The sequence below is a fragment of the Dendrobates tinctorius genome, unplaced genomic scaffold, assembly GCF_039654945.1.
Source record: "Dendrobates tinctorius isolate UK_male_01 unplaced genomic scaffold, ASM3965494v1 ptg000029l, whole genome shotgun sequence".
Classification (NCBI taxonomy): Eukaryota; Metazoa; Chordata; class Amphibia; order Anura; family Dendrobatidae; genus Dendrobates; species Dendrobates tinctorius.
The window spans coordinates 54476409-54496740 of NW_027361697.1; the positions used below are offsets into that span (position 1 = coordinate 54476409).

Here is a 20332-nt window from a genome sequence, read left to right on the forward strand (position 1 = left end):
TATGGAGATGCAAAAACTAGTTTTTGTAATGAAAAAGTGTCTTTTAGCGTGTGACAGCAGCTAAACATACAGTAAATACCTGATATAAATCTGGTATCCTTGTAATCGCACCAACCCAAAGTATAAAGTCGCCTAATCACTTATGCTGCATGAGGAGTGGTGTAAAAACTAAATAAAACCAATTCTTCAAGTGCTGCTGATTAGTTCATTCTGCATCACAAAGTTTGCAGTAAGGGTATGTGCCCACTAGGGTGACCGCAAAAAATCGATGTCGGAATTTTGTCCGTCTGGACCCCACAAAACGATTCCCCTTTCCAGATATTGAGATAGCCAAAATTTGAGCTCGATCAAACGACGTTAACCCGTGCCGCTCGTCGCTCAAAGTTTGAAAAAATCCAAATTGAGGTATTTTAAGATTTAGGTATTTTGCATAGTCTGTTAGACTATAAAGAATGTGACAACAACATTGCAGAAATAGCCCTGACCAAATTTTCGAACCATTTGTGGTATTTGAATGCAGAGTTGGTGGGATTATCGTTTTTTGATCCCACTATTACAGACAATGAAAAGTTGTTAATGGCTAATAAATTGCTCAGTAGCACAGATGAACCATCAGAGCACGCTAGGGTTGTAAATCCAAAAGTTAGGAAAGAAAAATTAAAAGAGGTAGGAAGTAACCGACTTTAACGACCTTCTGACAAAAGATGAAGAACAAAAGCAATATGTCCTGCAAGTTGTAAGCAAATGCCGAGCATTATATTCTGACGTTTCAAAAACTACTTTAACAAAAGCTCTAGAATAGATTAGATAACTATGTAAAATTATCAACTCATGTAGGTTAGCGTGCTCTGATGGTTCATCTGTGCTACTGAGCAATTTATTAGCCATTAACAACTTTTCATTGTCTGTAATGGTGGGATCAAAAAACGATAATCCCACCAACTCTGCATTCAAATACCACAAATGGTTCGAAAATTTGGTCAGGGCTATTTCTGCAATGTTGTTGTCACATTCTTTATAGTCTAACAGACTATGCAAAATATCTAAATCTTAAAATACCTCAATTTGGATTTTCTCAAACTTTGCGCGACGAGCGGCACGGGTTAACGTCGTTTGATCGAGCTCAAATTTTGGCTCTCTCAGTATCTGGAAAGGGGAATCGTTTTGTGGGGTCCAGACGAACAAGAATCTGACATTTTTTCCCCCCCATATGAGATCCGGTCACCCTAGTGCCCACTATCAAGAACTGCTGCGAGTTTGACAGCGTATTTATGCAGCTTCAAATCCGCAGCATTCAGCTGTGACAGCATAGTGGATGGGATTTCTAGAAATACCATGTTCATTATGCTTGCATAGATTCCTGTGGATCACTCGTGGAGACTGACACGTGGTGCATGCTTCCACACCGCAGCATGTCAATTTCTCTTGCAGAGATGTTTGTCTCCGCAACAGAAACTACATGAATAGAAATGTATTGAATATGAAAAATCTGCAAGGTTCAGTGAACACATGCGGATTTACCTGCGTTCAATAGAAGGTAGCGATTTGGCGCAGCGAACATACGCCGTGTCTAAAGCGCTGCTAGTTCCGGATCGTGGACACCAGGTCTAAAGCTCGGATCACATTTATCTTGTGCTCTGCACTGAACACATACACCAGGGTTTCCATGTCAAGCTCTGAAATACATGATTCACAAGAAACCACCGGTGGAATATTCCCTACAATAAGGCAGATGGAGGCACTGTGGATGCCATAGGACCTGTGATCCGGCAGTGTCTGTCTTTAAGGCGAGCATAAAAGCGAGGTCGACCACAGGTTTGTGCACTTATGAAAATGCTGAAGAGAGGCCAAGCAGAATCCACAGTAAGGCCAGGGTCACACTTGCGAGTTTGATGCGAGAAATTCGCACGAATCTCTTGCATCAATACCCGGCGCTGCTGCCGGCATTCGGGACCGGAGTGTGCAGTGCCGGGTATTGATGCAAGAGACTCGTGCGAGTTTCTCACATCACACTCACAAGTGTGACCCCGGCCTAACTCTGCTGCCTCGTTATAGTGAGTGGATCCCTCAGGGGTTTCATCCGAATCATGTTACTCAGAGATTTAGATGGAAACCCCAAAGTAACTGGTCAGCATAGAGCACCGGATAAATGTGATCCTAAATATTATGTAAAATGTTCACAATAAAAGCTTCAATTCAATCCACCAAAAAAGCAAGTCCTCACTCAGGTCCATCATCTGTTAATAGAAATATAGGGGGCTTCCGCATTACTGGTAGCACAAAGGCTCTAGAAAAGCAAAATGGCTCCTCGCCCCTCAAATTCTGCTCTCCCATATCCAAAAGCCCCAACCTCCCTTCTGATCCCCAGTGTGCCTAAAACACAGTTAGTGTCCACATGTCTGGCATATCTGTAGTAATGACAGTCCGCCTAATTTACGGGTGTGTATCTCCAGGAGCACGAGCTGGTCACTGCAACGTACTGGTCACTAAAGCATACTGGTCACTTGTTGGAATACGTTTGGTGCAACAACTCCATTCCTGTCTATGAGTGTTTAGTTGCTAAATTTGTATGCTGCTCATAAAGTTAGAACAAGAAAAATCTCCCAGAGGCTCACGCAGGGAGAGCACGTGACTTTGTTTCCTGTTTTCCTGTGTCTGTGTATGAGAGAAGCAGTCTGCTGTAGATGATGCACAGATAGAGACACACAAATGATTTATTCTTGATCTATTAAGCTTATCATATATTGTTCTTGTTTGTTCCTGAATAAAGAAGCTCTGTTGTTACACGCTTGGAAAGTATCCTGAATAATCCGCTGCCAACAGGTTATGGGCCCAGAGTGAAACAGAACCCCAGAGTAACACAGCAACAGAAGCCCAAAGCAAAAACAGCACAGAGCAACCAAGAAGATGTCCACTAGCAGCAATCCTGTCAAGTTCTCAGTGCCAAGCCTCACTAACCAGAACTACCAGTCCTGGAAATTCAAGGTGAAGATGCTGCTCATAAGAGAAGGTACATGGAAAAATGCTCAGGAACAAGTGCCTCATCCATTACCAGATGAGTAGCTAGAGAAGGATCAGAAAGCACAAAGCACTATCTCCCTCAGTGTATATGATAATCAGATATATATGCAAGTATGCAACTGCAAAGGAGATATGGGATGAGTTACATAATGTGCATGAAAGATCAAATCTCAGCAATAAGCTTTATCTCATGAGAAAACTGTATCAGTCTAAGCTAAGTGATGGACAGAATATGCAGGACAATATAAGAAACACCCTAGAGATTATGGAGCGTCTCAGGGGTATTGGAGAAGAAATTAAAGATTTTCATGTTGCTACAATTCTATTTAGTGGTCTTCCAGATAGTTAAGACACACTCATGATTGCACTAGATGCACGCCCAGATGATGAGCTGACACTAGAGTATGTTAAAGGCAATCTTGTGGATGAATTCAAGAGAAAAATGCAGCATGTAAACAGCAGTAATGAATCAAGAGTAGAAACAGCATTAAAGACACAGGATTTCAATAAATATAAGTGCAATCTTAGAGAAACTTGTGAATGTTTTGTCTGTAAAGAGCCTGGTCATCTTAAAGCAGATTACAGAATTTGGAAAGCAAGAATGAGTCAGCTTCAATAGCAGAACAGTCATCAAATGGTTAAAACAGCTGTAAAGGAAGATTCTGCATTTGTTGAAGCTGCATTTAATGCCAGTACAGGCCCATCTGCAATGCATATATGGTGTATAGATTCTGGTGCAAGCAGACATATGACAAATAACAAGGATTTTTTCACTGACCTTATTGAAAGCAAGTTAGAAAAGGTCATTTTACCTAATGGTCACTATATGACTTCAGAAGGAGTAGGAGACTCTACCTCCACTGTCCAGTTTCCTCAACACAAGGCAGAAAGATCCCAGTAAAGGATGTTCTCTATGTTCCCAGCCTTGAAAGCAATCTTCTGTCAGTAAAGCTCACGCAAATGAGGAATCTAGTTACTTTTAAAGATAACCGCTGCATCATCTCAAAGAAGGGCATACTCTTGCAGAAGGAAAAATCCAAGATGAACTTTATCAGCTAAAATGCAAAGAAAGAGTTTACAGTGTTAGACAAGATCTACAAAAGAACTGTATCCACTTATGGCACAGACGTCTTGGGCACAGAGACCCAGAAGCAGTAAGGAAGCTAGCTCAACTTGCAAATCGTATTGAAATCAACCGGTGTAGTCCAATGATGAAGTGCACTAGCTGTCTTAAAGGGAAAATGTCCAAAAAATCCTTTCCTAAAATAAGCACTACTACATGTATGTGGTCCAATGAGTGTTGAAACTCCTAGCATAAGAGATATTTTCTCACATTTATTGATGAACACTCCAGATATACAGGCACCTACCTGCTTCACAGTAAGGATGAAGTTCCACAGAAACTTGAAGAATATCTTGCTGTAGTGTTTAACAAATTTGTAAGAATGCCAAAAGCCCTGCGTGCAGATAATGAAACCGAATATACAAGTGGTAAGGTGCAAACCATTTTGAAAAAGGATGGAATCGTGTTCCAGACTACCATTCCATACAACCCAGAACAAAATGGCATTGCAGAGAGAAAGAACCATACTCTCTGTGAAAGTGGAAGAAGTATGTTGTTTGGTGTGAATCTACTTACAACGTATTGGGGACAAACCGTCATGACAGCTTGCTATGTTCAAAACAGAGTGCCAGGTAAAGCCACAAATAGATCTCCATATGAGCTATGGAACTGCAAGAAGCCTAACCTGAAGCAACTCAGGATATTTGGAAGCAAAACGTTTATGTATGTCCCAAAGAAGAACGTTCCAAGTGATAATCATATGCAAAGCAAGAAGTCCTGGTGGGCTATAGTGAAACTCAAAAGGGATACAGAATCCTGCACCCAGAGACCCACACGGTAATGATTAAGTCATGATTAAGGGAGCTTAGTCTCCAGAAACGCGACGAGATTCATACCATTTGATATTGTGCTGAAGATTTTTCCTCTATGTTGCAAGTTTTGTGAATAAAGAAATTTTTATCTTCATGAAATCAGTTTAGCTGGACACTTTTCTTCTTTTGGATTACACACGCTTGGACACAGCGGGTCCGTGCTCCTGATGCTTATGAAATGCATTGATGGGTGAGGTGGCAATATATTTTCTTGTTCTAAAGCTTACTGAGCTACAACAAGGAAAAAGAGCTATCAGATGTAAGTGGGTCTTCAAAAACAAATATGACTCAGAAAGTAAAGTTCACCGGTTTAAGGAAAGATTGGTCACAAACGGACACTCGCAAAAGTATGGTGACGATTATGATGCTACATTTTCTCCAGTTGTGAAGCTAACCACATTCAGAACATTAATGTTCATAGCTGCAGTTCAACAGATGACAGTGAGACATTTTGACATCAAAACAGCCTTCATACATGGTGACATTGAAGAAGAGTTGTACATGAGCCAACCTGAGGGATATATTAAAAAGGGTGAAGAGCACCTTATTTGTAAAATGCAAAAATCTTTCTATGGACTTAAGCAGTCAGCAAGAGCTTGGAACTTGAAAATGAACAAAGTTTTGATGGATAAAGGGTTTAAAAGATCTCAAGCTGATCCATGTTTATATATGAAAAATGTAGTGAAGGAGTGGATGTATGTTCTCCTATATGTAGACGATGTAATCATGTGTCATCAAGAGGAAAAGGAAATTGCAAAGCTAGGTGAAATTCTCAACCAGCACTTTCCTAAGGACCTTGGAAATGTGAATTATTATTTGGGAATCCAAATCCAGAGAGAGGAAGATGGGAGTTTTCTTCTCAACCAAAGTTCTAAAATTTCCGCAATACTAAACCGGTTTGGAATGTCAGAAGCCAAAGGTGCGTCAACACCAATGGATCCATCCTACTTAAAGTTGAAAGGAGAAGATCTGCTACCCAGCAATGAGAGTTACAGACAAGCAGTGGGGGCTCTTCAGTACATAGCAACAAAAACTTGTCCGGATATCACAGCCACAGTTAGAATTCTCTGCCAACGTGTAAGCAAGCCATGAAAATGAGACTGGAATGCAATTAAGAGAATTTTTCAATACCTTAAAGAAATTCAAAGACTAAATATTAAGATATCTGCATCAGGAGATCTCACTCTCAGAGGTTATGTGGATGCAGATTGAGCTGGAGATTCAAGTGATCGGAAATCAACAAGTGGTTACTTGTTCAAGTTGGGAGAAAATTCAATTTCTTGGTCCAGAAGAAAACAAGTGTCAGTCGCATTATCTTCTACAGAAGTAGAATATATGTCTGCAGCTTATGAAAGTCAAGAAGTAATTTGGTTGAAACAACTTTTGGAAGATTTCAGCAAGACTGTAGCTCAACCAACAGTTACCTATGAGGACAACCAAGGATGCAATAAACTTGCCAGCAGTGAGAAGATTATTGCAAGGAGTAAGCACACAGATGTAAAACATCACCACTTATGTGACTTAGTGGATTGTGGTGTACTCGAGTTTGCTTATGGCGAGCCTGACAAAATGATAGCTGATGGTATGACAAAGCCATTATCAAGTGCCAAGTTTGTGGACTTCAGAACCGCAATGGGACTAAGGCTGGAGTCACACACAACGAATAAAAAATCGGTCCCATTTTAACGGTCCGAAATCGCACAAAGGTATCTTAACCAGTGATGCGTTTTTGATGCGATTTTTCTTCATTGATGCGATTTTAACAGCATGTAAGCATCCTTTTGACATCCGTCTGGCGAGATTTTCTCACAGGATAGCAAAATGGACATATAATGGAGCCCAATGACAGGTTTCCCCACACAAACGAATTAATAGATCTAGACACACATATATATATATATATTTATATATATATATATTTTATACATGTCATAGAGACACATTTATATATATATTTCTAATTCATACAGTTCATCAAAGCAGAATAGCCGCAGAAACATTTGCCGGCTTTTGGATATTTATTCTCCTGCCCGACATGAAATGACACATGGTTTACATATAGTTAACCATTTCATTTCATGTTTTTTTTGTTATGTCTATCACTATTAATTAGATGAGTGTTTGTGGGTAAAGTTATGGAGTTGTAGGGGTTAATTTAAGGGGTTAATTCGTTGTATTAAATTACGGCGACTCCTGCTGACGTCACTGAGGCTGCAGGGAGTCTTCGTAATTTAATACAACGAATTAACCCCTTAAATTAACCCCTACAACTCCATAATTTTACCCACAAGCACTCATCTAATTAATAGTGATAGACATAACAAAAAAAACATGAAATTAAATGGTTAACTACATGTAAACCATGTGTCATTTCATGTCGGGCAGGAGAATAAATATCCAAAAGCCGGCAAATGTTTCTGCGGCTATTCTGCTTTGATGAACTGTATGAATTAGAAATATATGTATAAATGTGTCTCTATGACATGTATAAAATATATATACATATATATATATATATTGTGTCTAGATATATTCATTCTTTCTTTATTTAACGGGTCTCTGTGATTTTACTGTATTGGAATAAAGAATTGCCGGCTTATGATAAAGGACACCGGGTGCGATTTAATCGCAACTCACACATCGGGTCCGTTTTTAGTCCCATTTTTTCTCGCCCCCATAGACTTGTATTGTCGAATCCGATCCGAAAATCGGTGACAATTGCAGCATGCTGCGATTGTCTCGGTCAGAGGATCGGATGCGATAAAAAAATCGCATGATGTGAGCTGCCCCATAGAATAACATGGGTTCGAATGCAATGCGATTTTTTTATCGCATTGCATTCGTCCGTTTTATTCGCCAGTGTGACTCCGGCCTAACAGGATAAGTAGTTGTTGAGTGGGGGGTTTGGAATATGTTTGATGCAACAACTGCGTTCCTGTTTATGACTGTTTAGTTGCTAAATTTGCATGCTGTTAATAAAGTTAGAGCAAAAAAAAACTCCCAGAGGCTCACACAGGGAGAGCATGTGACTGTATTTTCAGTTTTTTTCCTGTGTCTGTGTATGGAAGATGAAGCAGCCTGCTGTAATGAATGGGTCACCGAGGAGGATGGCAGGAACAGGCTAATCCACCAGAAAACCAGAGAGGTTGGTAACTAAGCGGATTGCAAACCCCTGATCCTATCCACTCAACTAGCAGTAGCTGTGGAGCGCACCTACGATGCCCTAGACGCCTTGGCACAGCCGGAGAGCTAACTTAGCCTAAAGCAAGAAAGGTGAAATCTAAACTGCCCCGGAGCAGACCCAAAAAGAGTAGATAGCCCCCAAACATATATTGTTGATGAGACAAGATGAAACACAAACGCAGGCAGAAAAATAGACTGAGCAAACGATGGGACCCAAACTGACTAGACAGGACAGGAAAGGAAATACACAGTCTGCAATCATGAAAAAACGCTGAAAAATCCAACACATCTGATGTACAAAAAAACACTGAAGTGACACTGCTTCTCCCCCACTATATTAGCACTCCAGTATGAACTGGGAGCAAAGCAAAAGTGACCAATGTAACAGGGGACTGATGAAATTTACACAAGCTGTAACATTTGGAGCAGTGGTCCAGCACAGCCCCCAGATGAGCAAGCTGAATCCGCACAACAAGCAGAGTGAGAGAAAACCAAATCAGATGCAAAGGATTAGCAAATGAACCACTTAGCTGAACAATGCAGGATCAGGGCACGAGACATCAGACCTCTAAATGCACAGGAAAGCAATCACCAACTGGGATTGCAGGAAGTCTGCAGACTTAAATACTCCAATCAGTAACCCCAGATCTCCAATCGTCATCATCATCATCATCATCATCAGGTGGCACACCTGTGTCAATCTGACCAGCTCCACTACCTCCAGTAACCATCGGAGGGAGCAGGGGGAGCTTCGGCTCAGAAGTCTGAGTCAGGGAATTCACAACAGCCTGCTGTAGATTCTGCACAGATAGAGACACACAAATGATTTATTCCTGATCTATTAAGCTTATCACATATTGTTCCTGTTTGTTCCTGAATAAAGAAGCTCTTTTGTCACACACTTGGAGAGTAAAGTGAGTAATCCATATAAAAACTAACAAGTGGGCACCATCATGATAATACCAATAGAAAAGTTACTAAAGGGATCACTACATGCATGTAAAATAGACCAGAACAAAGTGAAGAAAGACCAGTATTTCAGTATTGCATAGCACCAACTCTTTCCCTCTCCGTTGGTGAGACATGATACAAATCGTTTAATCTCCGTGAGAGACTGTGATGCGCATTAAGACATTGTTGGTTTATGTATCTATACCAATAATATTGCGGCATTGCATGTGTACCAGTGACTTTCTCCTACTGAGAGCATGCGCATTTGACCTAATAGTATAAGTCTTGCCCTTAAACAACTATGGGTGAGCCACTGCAGATTCGTGCTACTTGTATATGCGATCTTTGTGAATTACTCTGGGTACTCAAGCACAGTATGGGCATTGACTCTTAGTGAATACCTTCGGGTGTCTAGCTGCGCAATAAAGTAGCATAATGCTATCTACTTTGGGCGCGCAAGAGCACTATAAGCTTTGACCCTGATCAGCGGGCACTTCCAGGTGGCTCATGGTTTACAACCGCAATATGTTGCTGCATATTCTTGGGCACGCAAGCGTACTATTGATCTTGACCTTGAGCAGTGAGCACTTCCGGGTGACTCATCGCGTGTCACTGCAAGGCCTCCTGCAGCCTCCATGCTGCCGGCTGCCAGCTGGCAAGGATCTATAATTAATGATTTAGGTTTAAATAGCTGAACTGAACAGAACTGGATACACTCACCTTGAGAAAGACACTTTGAGTGTCGGAACGCGTGGTTCTCCACACACCATTTTGGCTGCATGATTGCTTCCCAGATGATGGGGCGACTGGGTACTTTCCTTGACTGACTGGTCTGTGGTGATGTATTAGTCCACTTAACTGTATTCAGGCCAATAGCCTCTTCACCAAGACCTCTTCCCGCTTTGAGCTGTAGCAGGAGTTTATTAGTAGCCATTGTTGTTTGACTGTTGCTCCTCTGTGTGTATATGGATTAGATCTATTGTATATTTATGGGGTTGTACTAGCAGCATGTCTATATGATCTATTCTCAGTGCAATAATGAATTATCTGCAGCCAATGGTTGTGTAATATTGATCATTCTTTATCAATTTTTTGGTGACCATGTTTGTCCCAATTTATTGTATTTTTAAATGTTTTTAAACTGTGTGGTGTCTATGGTTTTGTAAACAATAAAATACTTTTTGCTATATCCATTTGTACTCTGTGTGGTGATCCTACGTATATGCATGGTCTTTCTTCACTTTGTTAAAGTGAGTAATCCGCTGCCAACATCACTACAATGGCAGTTTGCAATTTTCAGACAGCAACATCCACTACTGCTTGTTTCTGGAAAACATCCATGAAGTCAAAATCATCACTACACCCGAAGATAAATTCCCTGAGGTGTATAATTTCCAAAATGGGGTCACTTGTGGAGAGATTCTGCTTTTGTTGCACTTAGGGGCTCTGTATATGCAAACTATTCTAAGAAAATCTGCGCTCCAGGAGGTAAATAACGCTCCGATCCTCTCGAGTCTCACAGCTCAATGGTATAAAATTCTGGGACACACCTGTGGTGTCAATATGATCACTGCATCCCTAGATGAATTCATTGAGAGGCATAGTTTGTAAAATGGGGTCACTTATGGGAGGTTCTGGCACCTCAGAGGCTCTGCCAATATGACATGGCACCCTCAAACCAGTGCAGCAAAATCTGCACTGTAATATGGCGCTCCTTACCTTTTGAGCTTTGCACCGTTCCTCAAAAATCGTTTTTGTCCACATATGGGGTATCAGTGAACTCACAAGAAATTGCACAACAAATTTTGGGGTCCATTTTCTCCTTGTAAAAATACTAAATTTGGGGCTAAAAAGCATTATTGTGGGAAAAATGATTTTTTTTATTTTCACTACTCAATGTTAAAAACTTCTGTGCAGCACCTGGGGTTTCAAGGTGTTCACTAATCATCTATATTATATTATATTATACTGTATGTTCCCTGATGAGTCTAGTTTACAAAATGAATTTAATTGTGAAGGGTTTCCACCGTTTAGGCACATCAGGGGCTCTTCAAACACGACATGGTGTTCGCTAATTATTCCAGCAAATTTTACATTCAAAAAGTCAAATGGAGCTCCTACCCTTCCAAGCCCCACCGTGCACCCAAACAGTAGTTTCCTCCACATATTAGGTATCGCGTACTCAGGAGAAATTGCACAACAAATTGTTTGTTGCAATTTCTCCTGTTACCCTTAAGAAAATGCAAAATTTGGAGCTAAAAAATGTTTTTTGTGGGAAATTTTTTTTTTTTTATTTTCACAGCTCAACGTTATAAACTGCTGTGAAGCACATGGAGATTCAAGATACTTAATTTACATCTAGATTAGTTCCCTGAAGGGTCTAGTTTCCAAAATGGTGTCACTTGTGAGGGGGTTTCCACTGTTTAGGTACATCAGGGGCTCTCGAAACGCGACATGCCTTCCACTAATTATTCCAGCAAATTTTTGCATTCAAAAAGTCAAATGGCGCTCCTTCCCTTCCAAGCCCTGCCGTGCACCCAAACAGTAGTTTCCTCCACATATCTGGTATGAGCGTACTCAGGAGAAACTGCACAACAAATTGTATGGTGCAACTTCTTATGTTACGTTTGTGAAAGTAAAAAAAATTGTGTCTAAGGAAAATTTTTTTTCCTTCCACATTCCATTAATAGTGAAGTACCTGAAGGGTTTATAACCTTCTTGAATGTAGTTTTAAGGCCCCTCATAGTCACTTCAAATGTGATGTGATACCTAAAAAAAGGTTTTGTAAATTTTGTTGTAAAAATGAGAATTTGCTGGTCAAATTTTATTCCTTATAACTTCTTAACAAAAAAAAAAGTGTCAAAAATTGTGTTGATGTAAAGTAGACATGTGAGAAATGTTATTTAATAACTATTTTGTGTGACATGACGGATTTAAGGGAGTAAATATTTAAATTTTGAAAATTGCAAAGTTTTCAAAATTTTCGCTAAATTTCAGATTTTTTCAGAATTAAACGAAAGTCATGTCAAATAAATTTTACTACTATCATGAAGTACAATATGTCATGAAAAGACAGTCTCAGAATCAGTGGGATCCATTGTACTTTGGATCCTAATACTCCTCCCAATACTAATTTTCACTATGGAGGACAGTACAATGTAAGTGAATATAGGATTTCAAAACTTAATTCACATGCACCAAAAAAATTAAGCACATATTTTAGTACATGCTACCGAAAAAAAAGACTCTTAGAACCCTCCAAAAACTATTCAAAAAACTGTCAAGCAAGAAGTTTTTGTGCAGTTCTCAATTTCACCACTGATTCTTGGCCCCACAAGGTGCTCTTGGTCATTTTTTTTTCTCTATTTTGGATCATGAATTCTCCTATCTGTATTTGTTAACTCTATATTCATAATTAAAATTTAATATAACTACATGCAAAAAAATGCAATAAGAATTGTTGATTTTACCAAACGTTTCTAGTAGCCATGTTGTCTTCAACTTTCCTGAGGTGTTAACTAAATTTAATATTTGGATATACAAATTCCATAAAATAGTTAAAATCTATTTGCAGCTCAGGTGTTTCTGTTTTCTGGCGCAGCTGCTTTATAGACAGTTGGGTGACAGTAATTCTAGTTTCTCTGACCTCAGAAATTAGGGAACAGGTGAGAATATATTACATTATTTACAGCAGTTGAACAAAAACTAAACTGAGCTGATTATATCGAGCTCTAATAATATTCACATTGTAGAAATCTGTCTCTCCTTATGGACATATGGGAATGACCTCTAATTCCGCCGGCTGTCATTCATGGATTAGGCAGAAAGAACATTCATTGCATACAAACTAAGGTCCTTTTATCATGTCAATCATTAGTCACAGTATGGTGTACAATCTAAATGGATGTTTATGAACATTTAAAGATTATGAGAACATTTAAAAAAAGAATGATTGTTTCTAAAATAAAAGTCCCACATTTTCATTTTTAATTTGAGGAGGCCTTACATTAAATGTAGGCCTTGCCCATACTACAACATGGGGTACACAATCCCAGCGAGGGTCCATGCAAACTGACAACTGCGCGTTAGTTTCAGAGACAATTTATATACAGTCATGGGCAAAAGTTTTGAGACTGAGACAAATTTTGCTGCTTCAGTGTTTTCAGATATTTTTCTGGGTACTAAAGTACAAATATCAGCATGTCGTAAGATTTTACACTTTTATTAATAAATACATTAAGTCTATGTATCAAATCAATAATTAAAGTATTGACACATATTGTTCATGACTTTGGCCCTTCTCCTTAGCAACAGGATATCTGTTTATGGGCCAAATCCTGACTGATGACAGCCCATCGTTGCCTAATCAGAGCTTGGCGTTTATCACAATTTATGTGGTTTGTCCACCTCTTTTGAGCATTGACTACAGGTTCTCAATGAGAATTAGATCTGGGAAGTTTCTCAGCCATGAGCCCAATATCTTAATGCTTTGTTCACTGAACCACTTAGTTCTCAATTTTGCTTAATGACAATGAAACAGTAAACTTTGTGCAAGCCAAAATTTGTGTCAGTCTCAAAATGTTTATCCACAACTGCAGAGTTCATAGGATAAGTCTTGGTTGGAATTGAACCCATTCATTACTTTGTAGCCTAGAGCTCATTCACATGGCAGGATTATGGTCTCATGCATCTAAGTGAAATGGGCACAACTGGTGAGGTGGAGTTAACACTAAAACAGAGCGGGCCTTGAAGTTCAGCATATAGACCAGCGTGGACTAAGACAGCAGGATATGCAAACAGATAAGCAGTGCTGGATACACCAAATGAAGCAGAGGCAACTGTGTGGATACGCACAGGAGCAGAAGATGCATAGACAGTTTAGGACTTGCAGCAGTCACATGGTTAATATAGGAGACATATGTAATCAGGAACTTCCAAGAGACAGATGGATAATGGCAGCCATATACCTGCAGCAGACAGATTGTTAATGGCAGAGACATATGTAATCAGGAAGTTGCAGTAAGTTACTTAAGTACAGGATAGCACCCAAACTAGTTACTTGATTACAGTGATGAGATTACACACAGGAATATTGATTAGGCAGCTGGTGGGAGCTGAAAGCTATACGTCCTCAATATTTTTTCACAGCACATGTCTGCCTGAGCAAGCCTTAAAAGGCGGTGGGTCATGATGTCAGAGGTATCAGACTTTTTGTGGAACTAATGCATGGACTTTAGTGCGCTGCTTGACAAAATACCAAATCCAGGTTATGCTGAAAGATTATCCATTTAATTGGTTAATCTTTCAACATAACCTTGATTTGGTATTTTGTCAAGCAGCGCACTAAAGTCCATGAATTAGTTCCACAAAAAGTCTGATAGCTTTGGCGGTCTCTGACCTTTGGACGTGCTGCAAGCTGACTACGGATCTTACATGCTTAAATCTCTCCTGGAAAGGGTGAGTAAATTTCTTTTGTTCTTTCAATATCAATGCAGATAAGACCCTATTGCGCTTTTTTGTGTTCCTATAGTATATATACAATGATGTCAGAGCTGTTATCACACTAACCTGGCTTGATTGGCATAAAGGGAGCTGGCCATACAGGAAGGAAACAAGGCCCAGCCCCTGAGATAGGAAAGGTAAAAAAATCCAAATTTTAATGTTTTTACTTTTTTTTCATCAGTGTTTAATGATCGGGTTAATTAATTTTATATTTAGATATAGATCAGACATTTATGGATGTGGCGATACCATATATGCATATTTGTTTTATTTCTTTATTTTTAATTGGAGAAAAAGGCGTGATTTCAAACTTTTTCAGATTTCCAAAAACATCTTTTTTTTCACTTTTCATAGTATTTTGTAGTGCCCTTAGGGGACTTGAAGTTGATATTGACCAGTAGCTTGCACTATACACAACAATACTGTAGTATCGCTGTGCATAGCAAACATCATGGCCGTCTATGAATGCCACTCAAGGGCTGGCTTTCATAAGAGTACCCTCATAACATTCTGCAGACCCCTAGCCACCATGGCAATCTATTGGCACCCTCAAATCTCATTGCAGACAGGTCAATGGGTCTTTAGAATAATCTCTGACATTCATAAGCAACTGCAGGTGAAGCTCTATAATAATAATAATAATTTTTATTTATATAGCGCCAACATATTCCGCAGCACTTTACAATTAAGCGGGGACATGTACAGACAATAAATTCAATACAAGTTAAGACAATTCAAACAATGACATTAGGAGTGAGGTCCCTGCTCGCAAGCTTACAATCTACAAGGAAATGGGGGGACACAGTAGGTGAGAAATGCTTGTTAATTCAGGTCTGGCAATTATAATAGGGATTTTCATATAAAGCTGCATGATCCGGTCATCAGCCCGTGTGTTTAAGTGCAATAGACAAGTATCAAGTGCAGTTATCCTGTGCATGAAGGGTGTGGAGACAGATGAATAGTAGGGTGCAGATTCAGAATAATATTTGGAAGGAGGGAACAGGGCAAAGTTAGCTTGCTGAGTAGTTGATGTGATAGGCTTCTTTGAAGAGATGGGTTTTCAAAGCGCGCTTGAATAGGTCAGGGCTAGGTATCAGTCTGATCGTCTGGGGAAGTGCATTCCAGAGAGCTGGAGCAGCACGAGAGAAGTCTTGGAGACGGAGGTGCGAGGTTCGAATTACGGGGGATGTTAGTCTTAGGTCATTTGTAGAACGGAGGGCACGTGTAGGGCGATAGACAGAGATGAGAGAGGAGATATAAGGCGGTGCAGAACAGTGGAGAGCTTTATGGGTGAGAGAGATGAGTTTATACTGGACCCTGTAGCGAATAGGTAGCCAGTGTAATGACTGGCATAAGATGGAGGCATCGGTGAAGCGGCTGGACAGAAATATGACCCTGGCTGCCGCATTCAAGATGGATTGGAGAGGAGAAAGTTTGGTAAGAGGGAGACCGATCAGAAGAGAGTTGCAGTAGTCCAGACGAGAATGAATAAGAGCGACAGTAAGAGTCTTAGCAGTTTCAAAGGTGAGAAAAGGTCGGATTCTGGAGATGTTTTTAAGATTCAGGTGACAAGAGCGACTGAGTGATCGGATGTACGGAGTAAAGGAAAGTTCAGTGTCGAATATGACCCCAAGACAGCGGGCATGCTGCTTGGGAGTTATGGTTGAACCCTCCAGGGTTATTTCGATGTTAGGTAGAGTGAGGTTAGTAGAGGGGAGAAACACAAGAAGTTCAGTTTTAGAGAGATTTAGTTTCAGATAGAGGGAGGACATGATGCTAGAGACAGCAGACAGACAATCCTTGGTATTTTGAATTAGGGTAGGGGTGATGTCAGGGGAAGAAGTGTATAATAAGCTCTGCTCCACTTGTGGCTGTTAGAGGCAGATGACTGCTGAATAACACAGCCATCATCTGCTGGCAAAGAAGGGGACTCTGCATATGATGTACCAGTACTGATAGAGCGGAGTGTGCATGTGTCGGATATGTGAGTGATGTGCGTGCCACTACTTAAAAGATAATTCTTGCTTGTGGCTGTATTCGCATGCAGTGTTTTCTTGTAACTTTTTTTTACAGCTAAAACCTGCACTATTGGCAGTAAAAACGCTGCATAGCAAAAACGCAGGTTTTGCTGTGTTTTCATGGTGCTTTTTACTGTGTTTTTTCAGCATTTTAAAGCTGTATTTTTTGTGCAGATTACATGTGTCTTGTCCACAGTATGTATTTGATAAATTTAGTTTTATTCCTCAAACAGCAGCATAAAATGCTGAAAAAATGAAGGATATTCTGTGAGTGCAAAAATGCTGTGTGTGAACCTAGACTTAAGCATAAAGGGGTTAATAACAAAGAATAACCCATAAATGATGTTAAAATAGCAAATAATGTAATTTATTAATATGGGTTAAATATCCAAGGTGTCCTAACCTGAAGTTATCCAAACTAGACACAAGTGCTAGGCACAGGACATCCTGTGTTGACATGTTGTCAAGGCAGTGTATGAAAGCTTTGCAGACTGGTGCTTTTAATTAGCTAAACCTTACCACTTACAGGTGCATCTCACAAAATTAGAATATCATCAAAAAGTTAATTTATTTCAGTTCTTCAATACAAAAAGTGAAGCTCATATTCTATAAAGAGTCATTGAAAACAGAGTGATTTTTTCAGTGGTAATTTCTGTTAATGTTGATGATTATGGCTTACAGCCAATGAAAACCAAAAAGTCATTATCTCAGTATTTTAGAATAATTAATAATAAACACCTGCAAAGGTTTGCTAAGCATTTAAAAAGGTCCCTTAGTCTGTTTCAGTAGGCTCCACAATCATGGGGAAGACTGCTGACTTGACAGATGTTCAGAAGGCAATCACTGACACACTCCACAAGGAGGGTAAGCCACAAAAGGTCATTGCTAAAGAAGCTGGCTGTTCACAGAGTGCTGCATCCAAGCATATTAATGGAAAGTTGAGGGGAAGGAAAAAGTGTGGTAGGAAAAGATTCCTTGTATAAAGCCATTCATGACCAATAGACAACGCCAGAGGCGTCTTACTTAGGCCAAGGAGAAAAAGAACTGGACTGTGCTCAGTGGTGAAAGGTGTTGTTTTCAGATGAAAGTAAATTTCGCATTTAATTTGCAAATCAAGGTCCCAGAGTCTGGAGGAAGAGTGGAGAGGCCACAATCCAAGCATTTTGAGGTCTAGTGTGAAGTTTCCACAATCAATGATGGTTTGGGGAGCCATGTCATCTGCTGGTAGAGGTACACTGTGTTTTATGAAGGTCAGAGTCAGCACAACCGTCTACCAGAAAATATTAGAGCACTTCATGCTTCCCTCTGCTGACTAGATTTTTGGAGATGGAAATTCATTCTCCAGCAGGACTTGGCACCTGTCCACACTGCCAAAAGTACCAATACCTGGTTTAAAAACAACAGCATCACTGTGCTTGATTGGCCAGCAAACTCTTGTCAAGAGGAAGATAAGAGACACCAGACCCAACAATGCAGATGAGTTGAAGGATGCTATCAAAGCAACCTGGGCTTCCATAACACCTCAGCAGTGCCACAGGCTGATTGCCTCCATGCCATGCCACATTGATGCAGTAATTGATGCAAAAGGAGCCCCGAAAAAGTATTGAGTGCATTTACTGATCATACATTTCAGTAGGCCAACATTTCGGACCTTAACTCCTTAACCCCCAAGAATGGTTTGCACGTTATTGACTGGGCCAATTTTTACAATTCTGACCACTGTCCCTTTATGAAGTAATAACTCTGGAACGCTTCCATGGATCCCGGTGATTCTGACATTATTTTCTCGTGACATATTGTACTTCATGATAGCGGTAAAATTTCATTGATATAACTTGCCTTTATTTGTGAAAAAAATGGAAATTTGGCGAAAATTTCGCAATTTTCCAACTTTGAATTTTTATGCCCTTAAATCACAGAGATATGGCACACAAAAAAACTTAATAAGTAACATTTCCCACATGTTTAATTTATATCAGCACAATTTGGAAGCCAAAATTTTTTTTTGCTAGGAACTTATAAGGGTTAAAAGTTGACCAGCGATTTCTCATTTTTACAACACCATTTTATTTTTAGGGACCACATCACATTTGAAGTCACTTTGAGGGGTCTATATGATAGAAAATACCCCAAAGTGACACCATTCTAATAACTGCACCTCTCATGGTGCTCAAAACCAGATTCAATAAGTTTATTAACCCTTCAGGTGCTTCACAGGAATTTTTTGAATGTTTAAAAAAATGAACATTTAACTTTTCTTCACAAAAAAAATTACTTTTTAGTTAGAGTTCACAGTTAGAGTGATCAATGAGTGGAACAGGCTGCCACGAGAAGTGGTGAGTTCTCCTTCAATGGAAGTCTTCAAACAGAGGCTGGACAGACATCTGACTGGGATGATTTAGCGAATCCTGCTTTGAGCAGGGGGTTGGACCAGATGGCCCAGGAGGTCCCTTCCAACTCTACAATTCTATGATTCTATGATTCTATGATACTTCAGGTTCAATTTTTTTATTTTACCAAGGGTAACAGGAGAAATTGGACAGCAAAAGTTATTGTGCTCTTTGTTCTGAGTACGCTGATATCTGATATGTGGGGGGAACCACTGTTTTGGCGCATGGCAGAGCTCAGAAGGGAAGGAGCGCCTTTTGACTTTTTCACTGCAAAATTGCCTGGAATTCAGATCGGACACCATGTCACGTTTAGAGAGCCCCTGATGTGCCAAAACAGTGGAAATCCCCCACAAATGACACCATTTTGGAAACTAGACCCCCCAAGGAATTTATCTAGGTGTGTGGTGAGAACTTTGAACCCCAAAGGGCTTCACAGAAGTTTATAATGCCGTACAATTAAAAAATCATATTTTTTCCACAAAAATGATCTTTTCATCCCCAATTTTTATTTTCCCAAGGGTAACAGGACCCCAAAAGTTATTGTGCAATTTGTCCTGAGTACGCTGATACCCCACATGTGGGGGGTAAACCATTATTTGAGCGCATGGCAGAGCTTGGAAGGGAAGCAGCGCCATTTTACTTTTTTGGCTGGAATTGAGATTGGATGCCATGTTGCGTTTGGAAAGCCCCTGATATGCCAAAAGAGTGGAAACCCCCACAAATGACACAATTTTGGAAACTAGACCCCCCAAGGAACTTATTTAGATGTGTGGTGAAAACTTTGAACCCCCAAGGGCTTCACAGAAGTTTATAATGCCCCGGCGTGAAAATAAAAAAATCATATTTTTCCACAAACATGATCTTTTAGTCCCCAATTTTTTTATTTTCCCAAGGGTAAAGGGAGAAATTGGACCCCAAAAGTTGTTGTCCAATTTGTCCTGAGTACGCTGATACCCCATATGTGGGAGAAAACTACTGCATGGGCACACGTCGGGGCTTGGAAGGGAAGTAGTGATGTTTTGGAATGCAGACTTTGATGGAAGGGTCTGCGGGTGTCATGTCTCATTTTGAGAGCCTCTGATGTGCCTAAACTTTTGAAACCCCCCACAAGTGACCCTATTTTGGAAACTAGACCCTACAAGGAACTCATCTAGATGTGTGGTGAGCACTTTGAACCCCCTAGTGCTTCACGGAAGCTTATAATGTAGAGCCATAAAAATAAAAAAAATCATAGTTTTTTTTCCACAAAAATGATATTTTTGCCCTCAATTTTTTATTTTCCCAAGGGTAACAGGAGAAACTGGACCCCAAAAGTTGTTGTGCAATTTGTAC

At 40.0% G+C, this 20332-nt stretch overlaps 1 protein-coding gene across 2 annotated transcripts in view; it reads left to right on the forward strand.

Moving 5' to 3' along the window:
- OLFM3 (olfactomedin 3) overlaps nt 1-20332 on the forward strand; it is a 345834-nt gene that overhangs the window by 287250 nt on the left and 38252 nt on the right. The gene's annotated exons all lie outside the window — the stretch shown is intronic.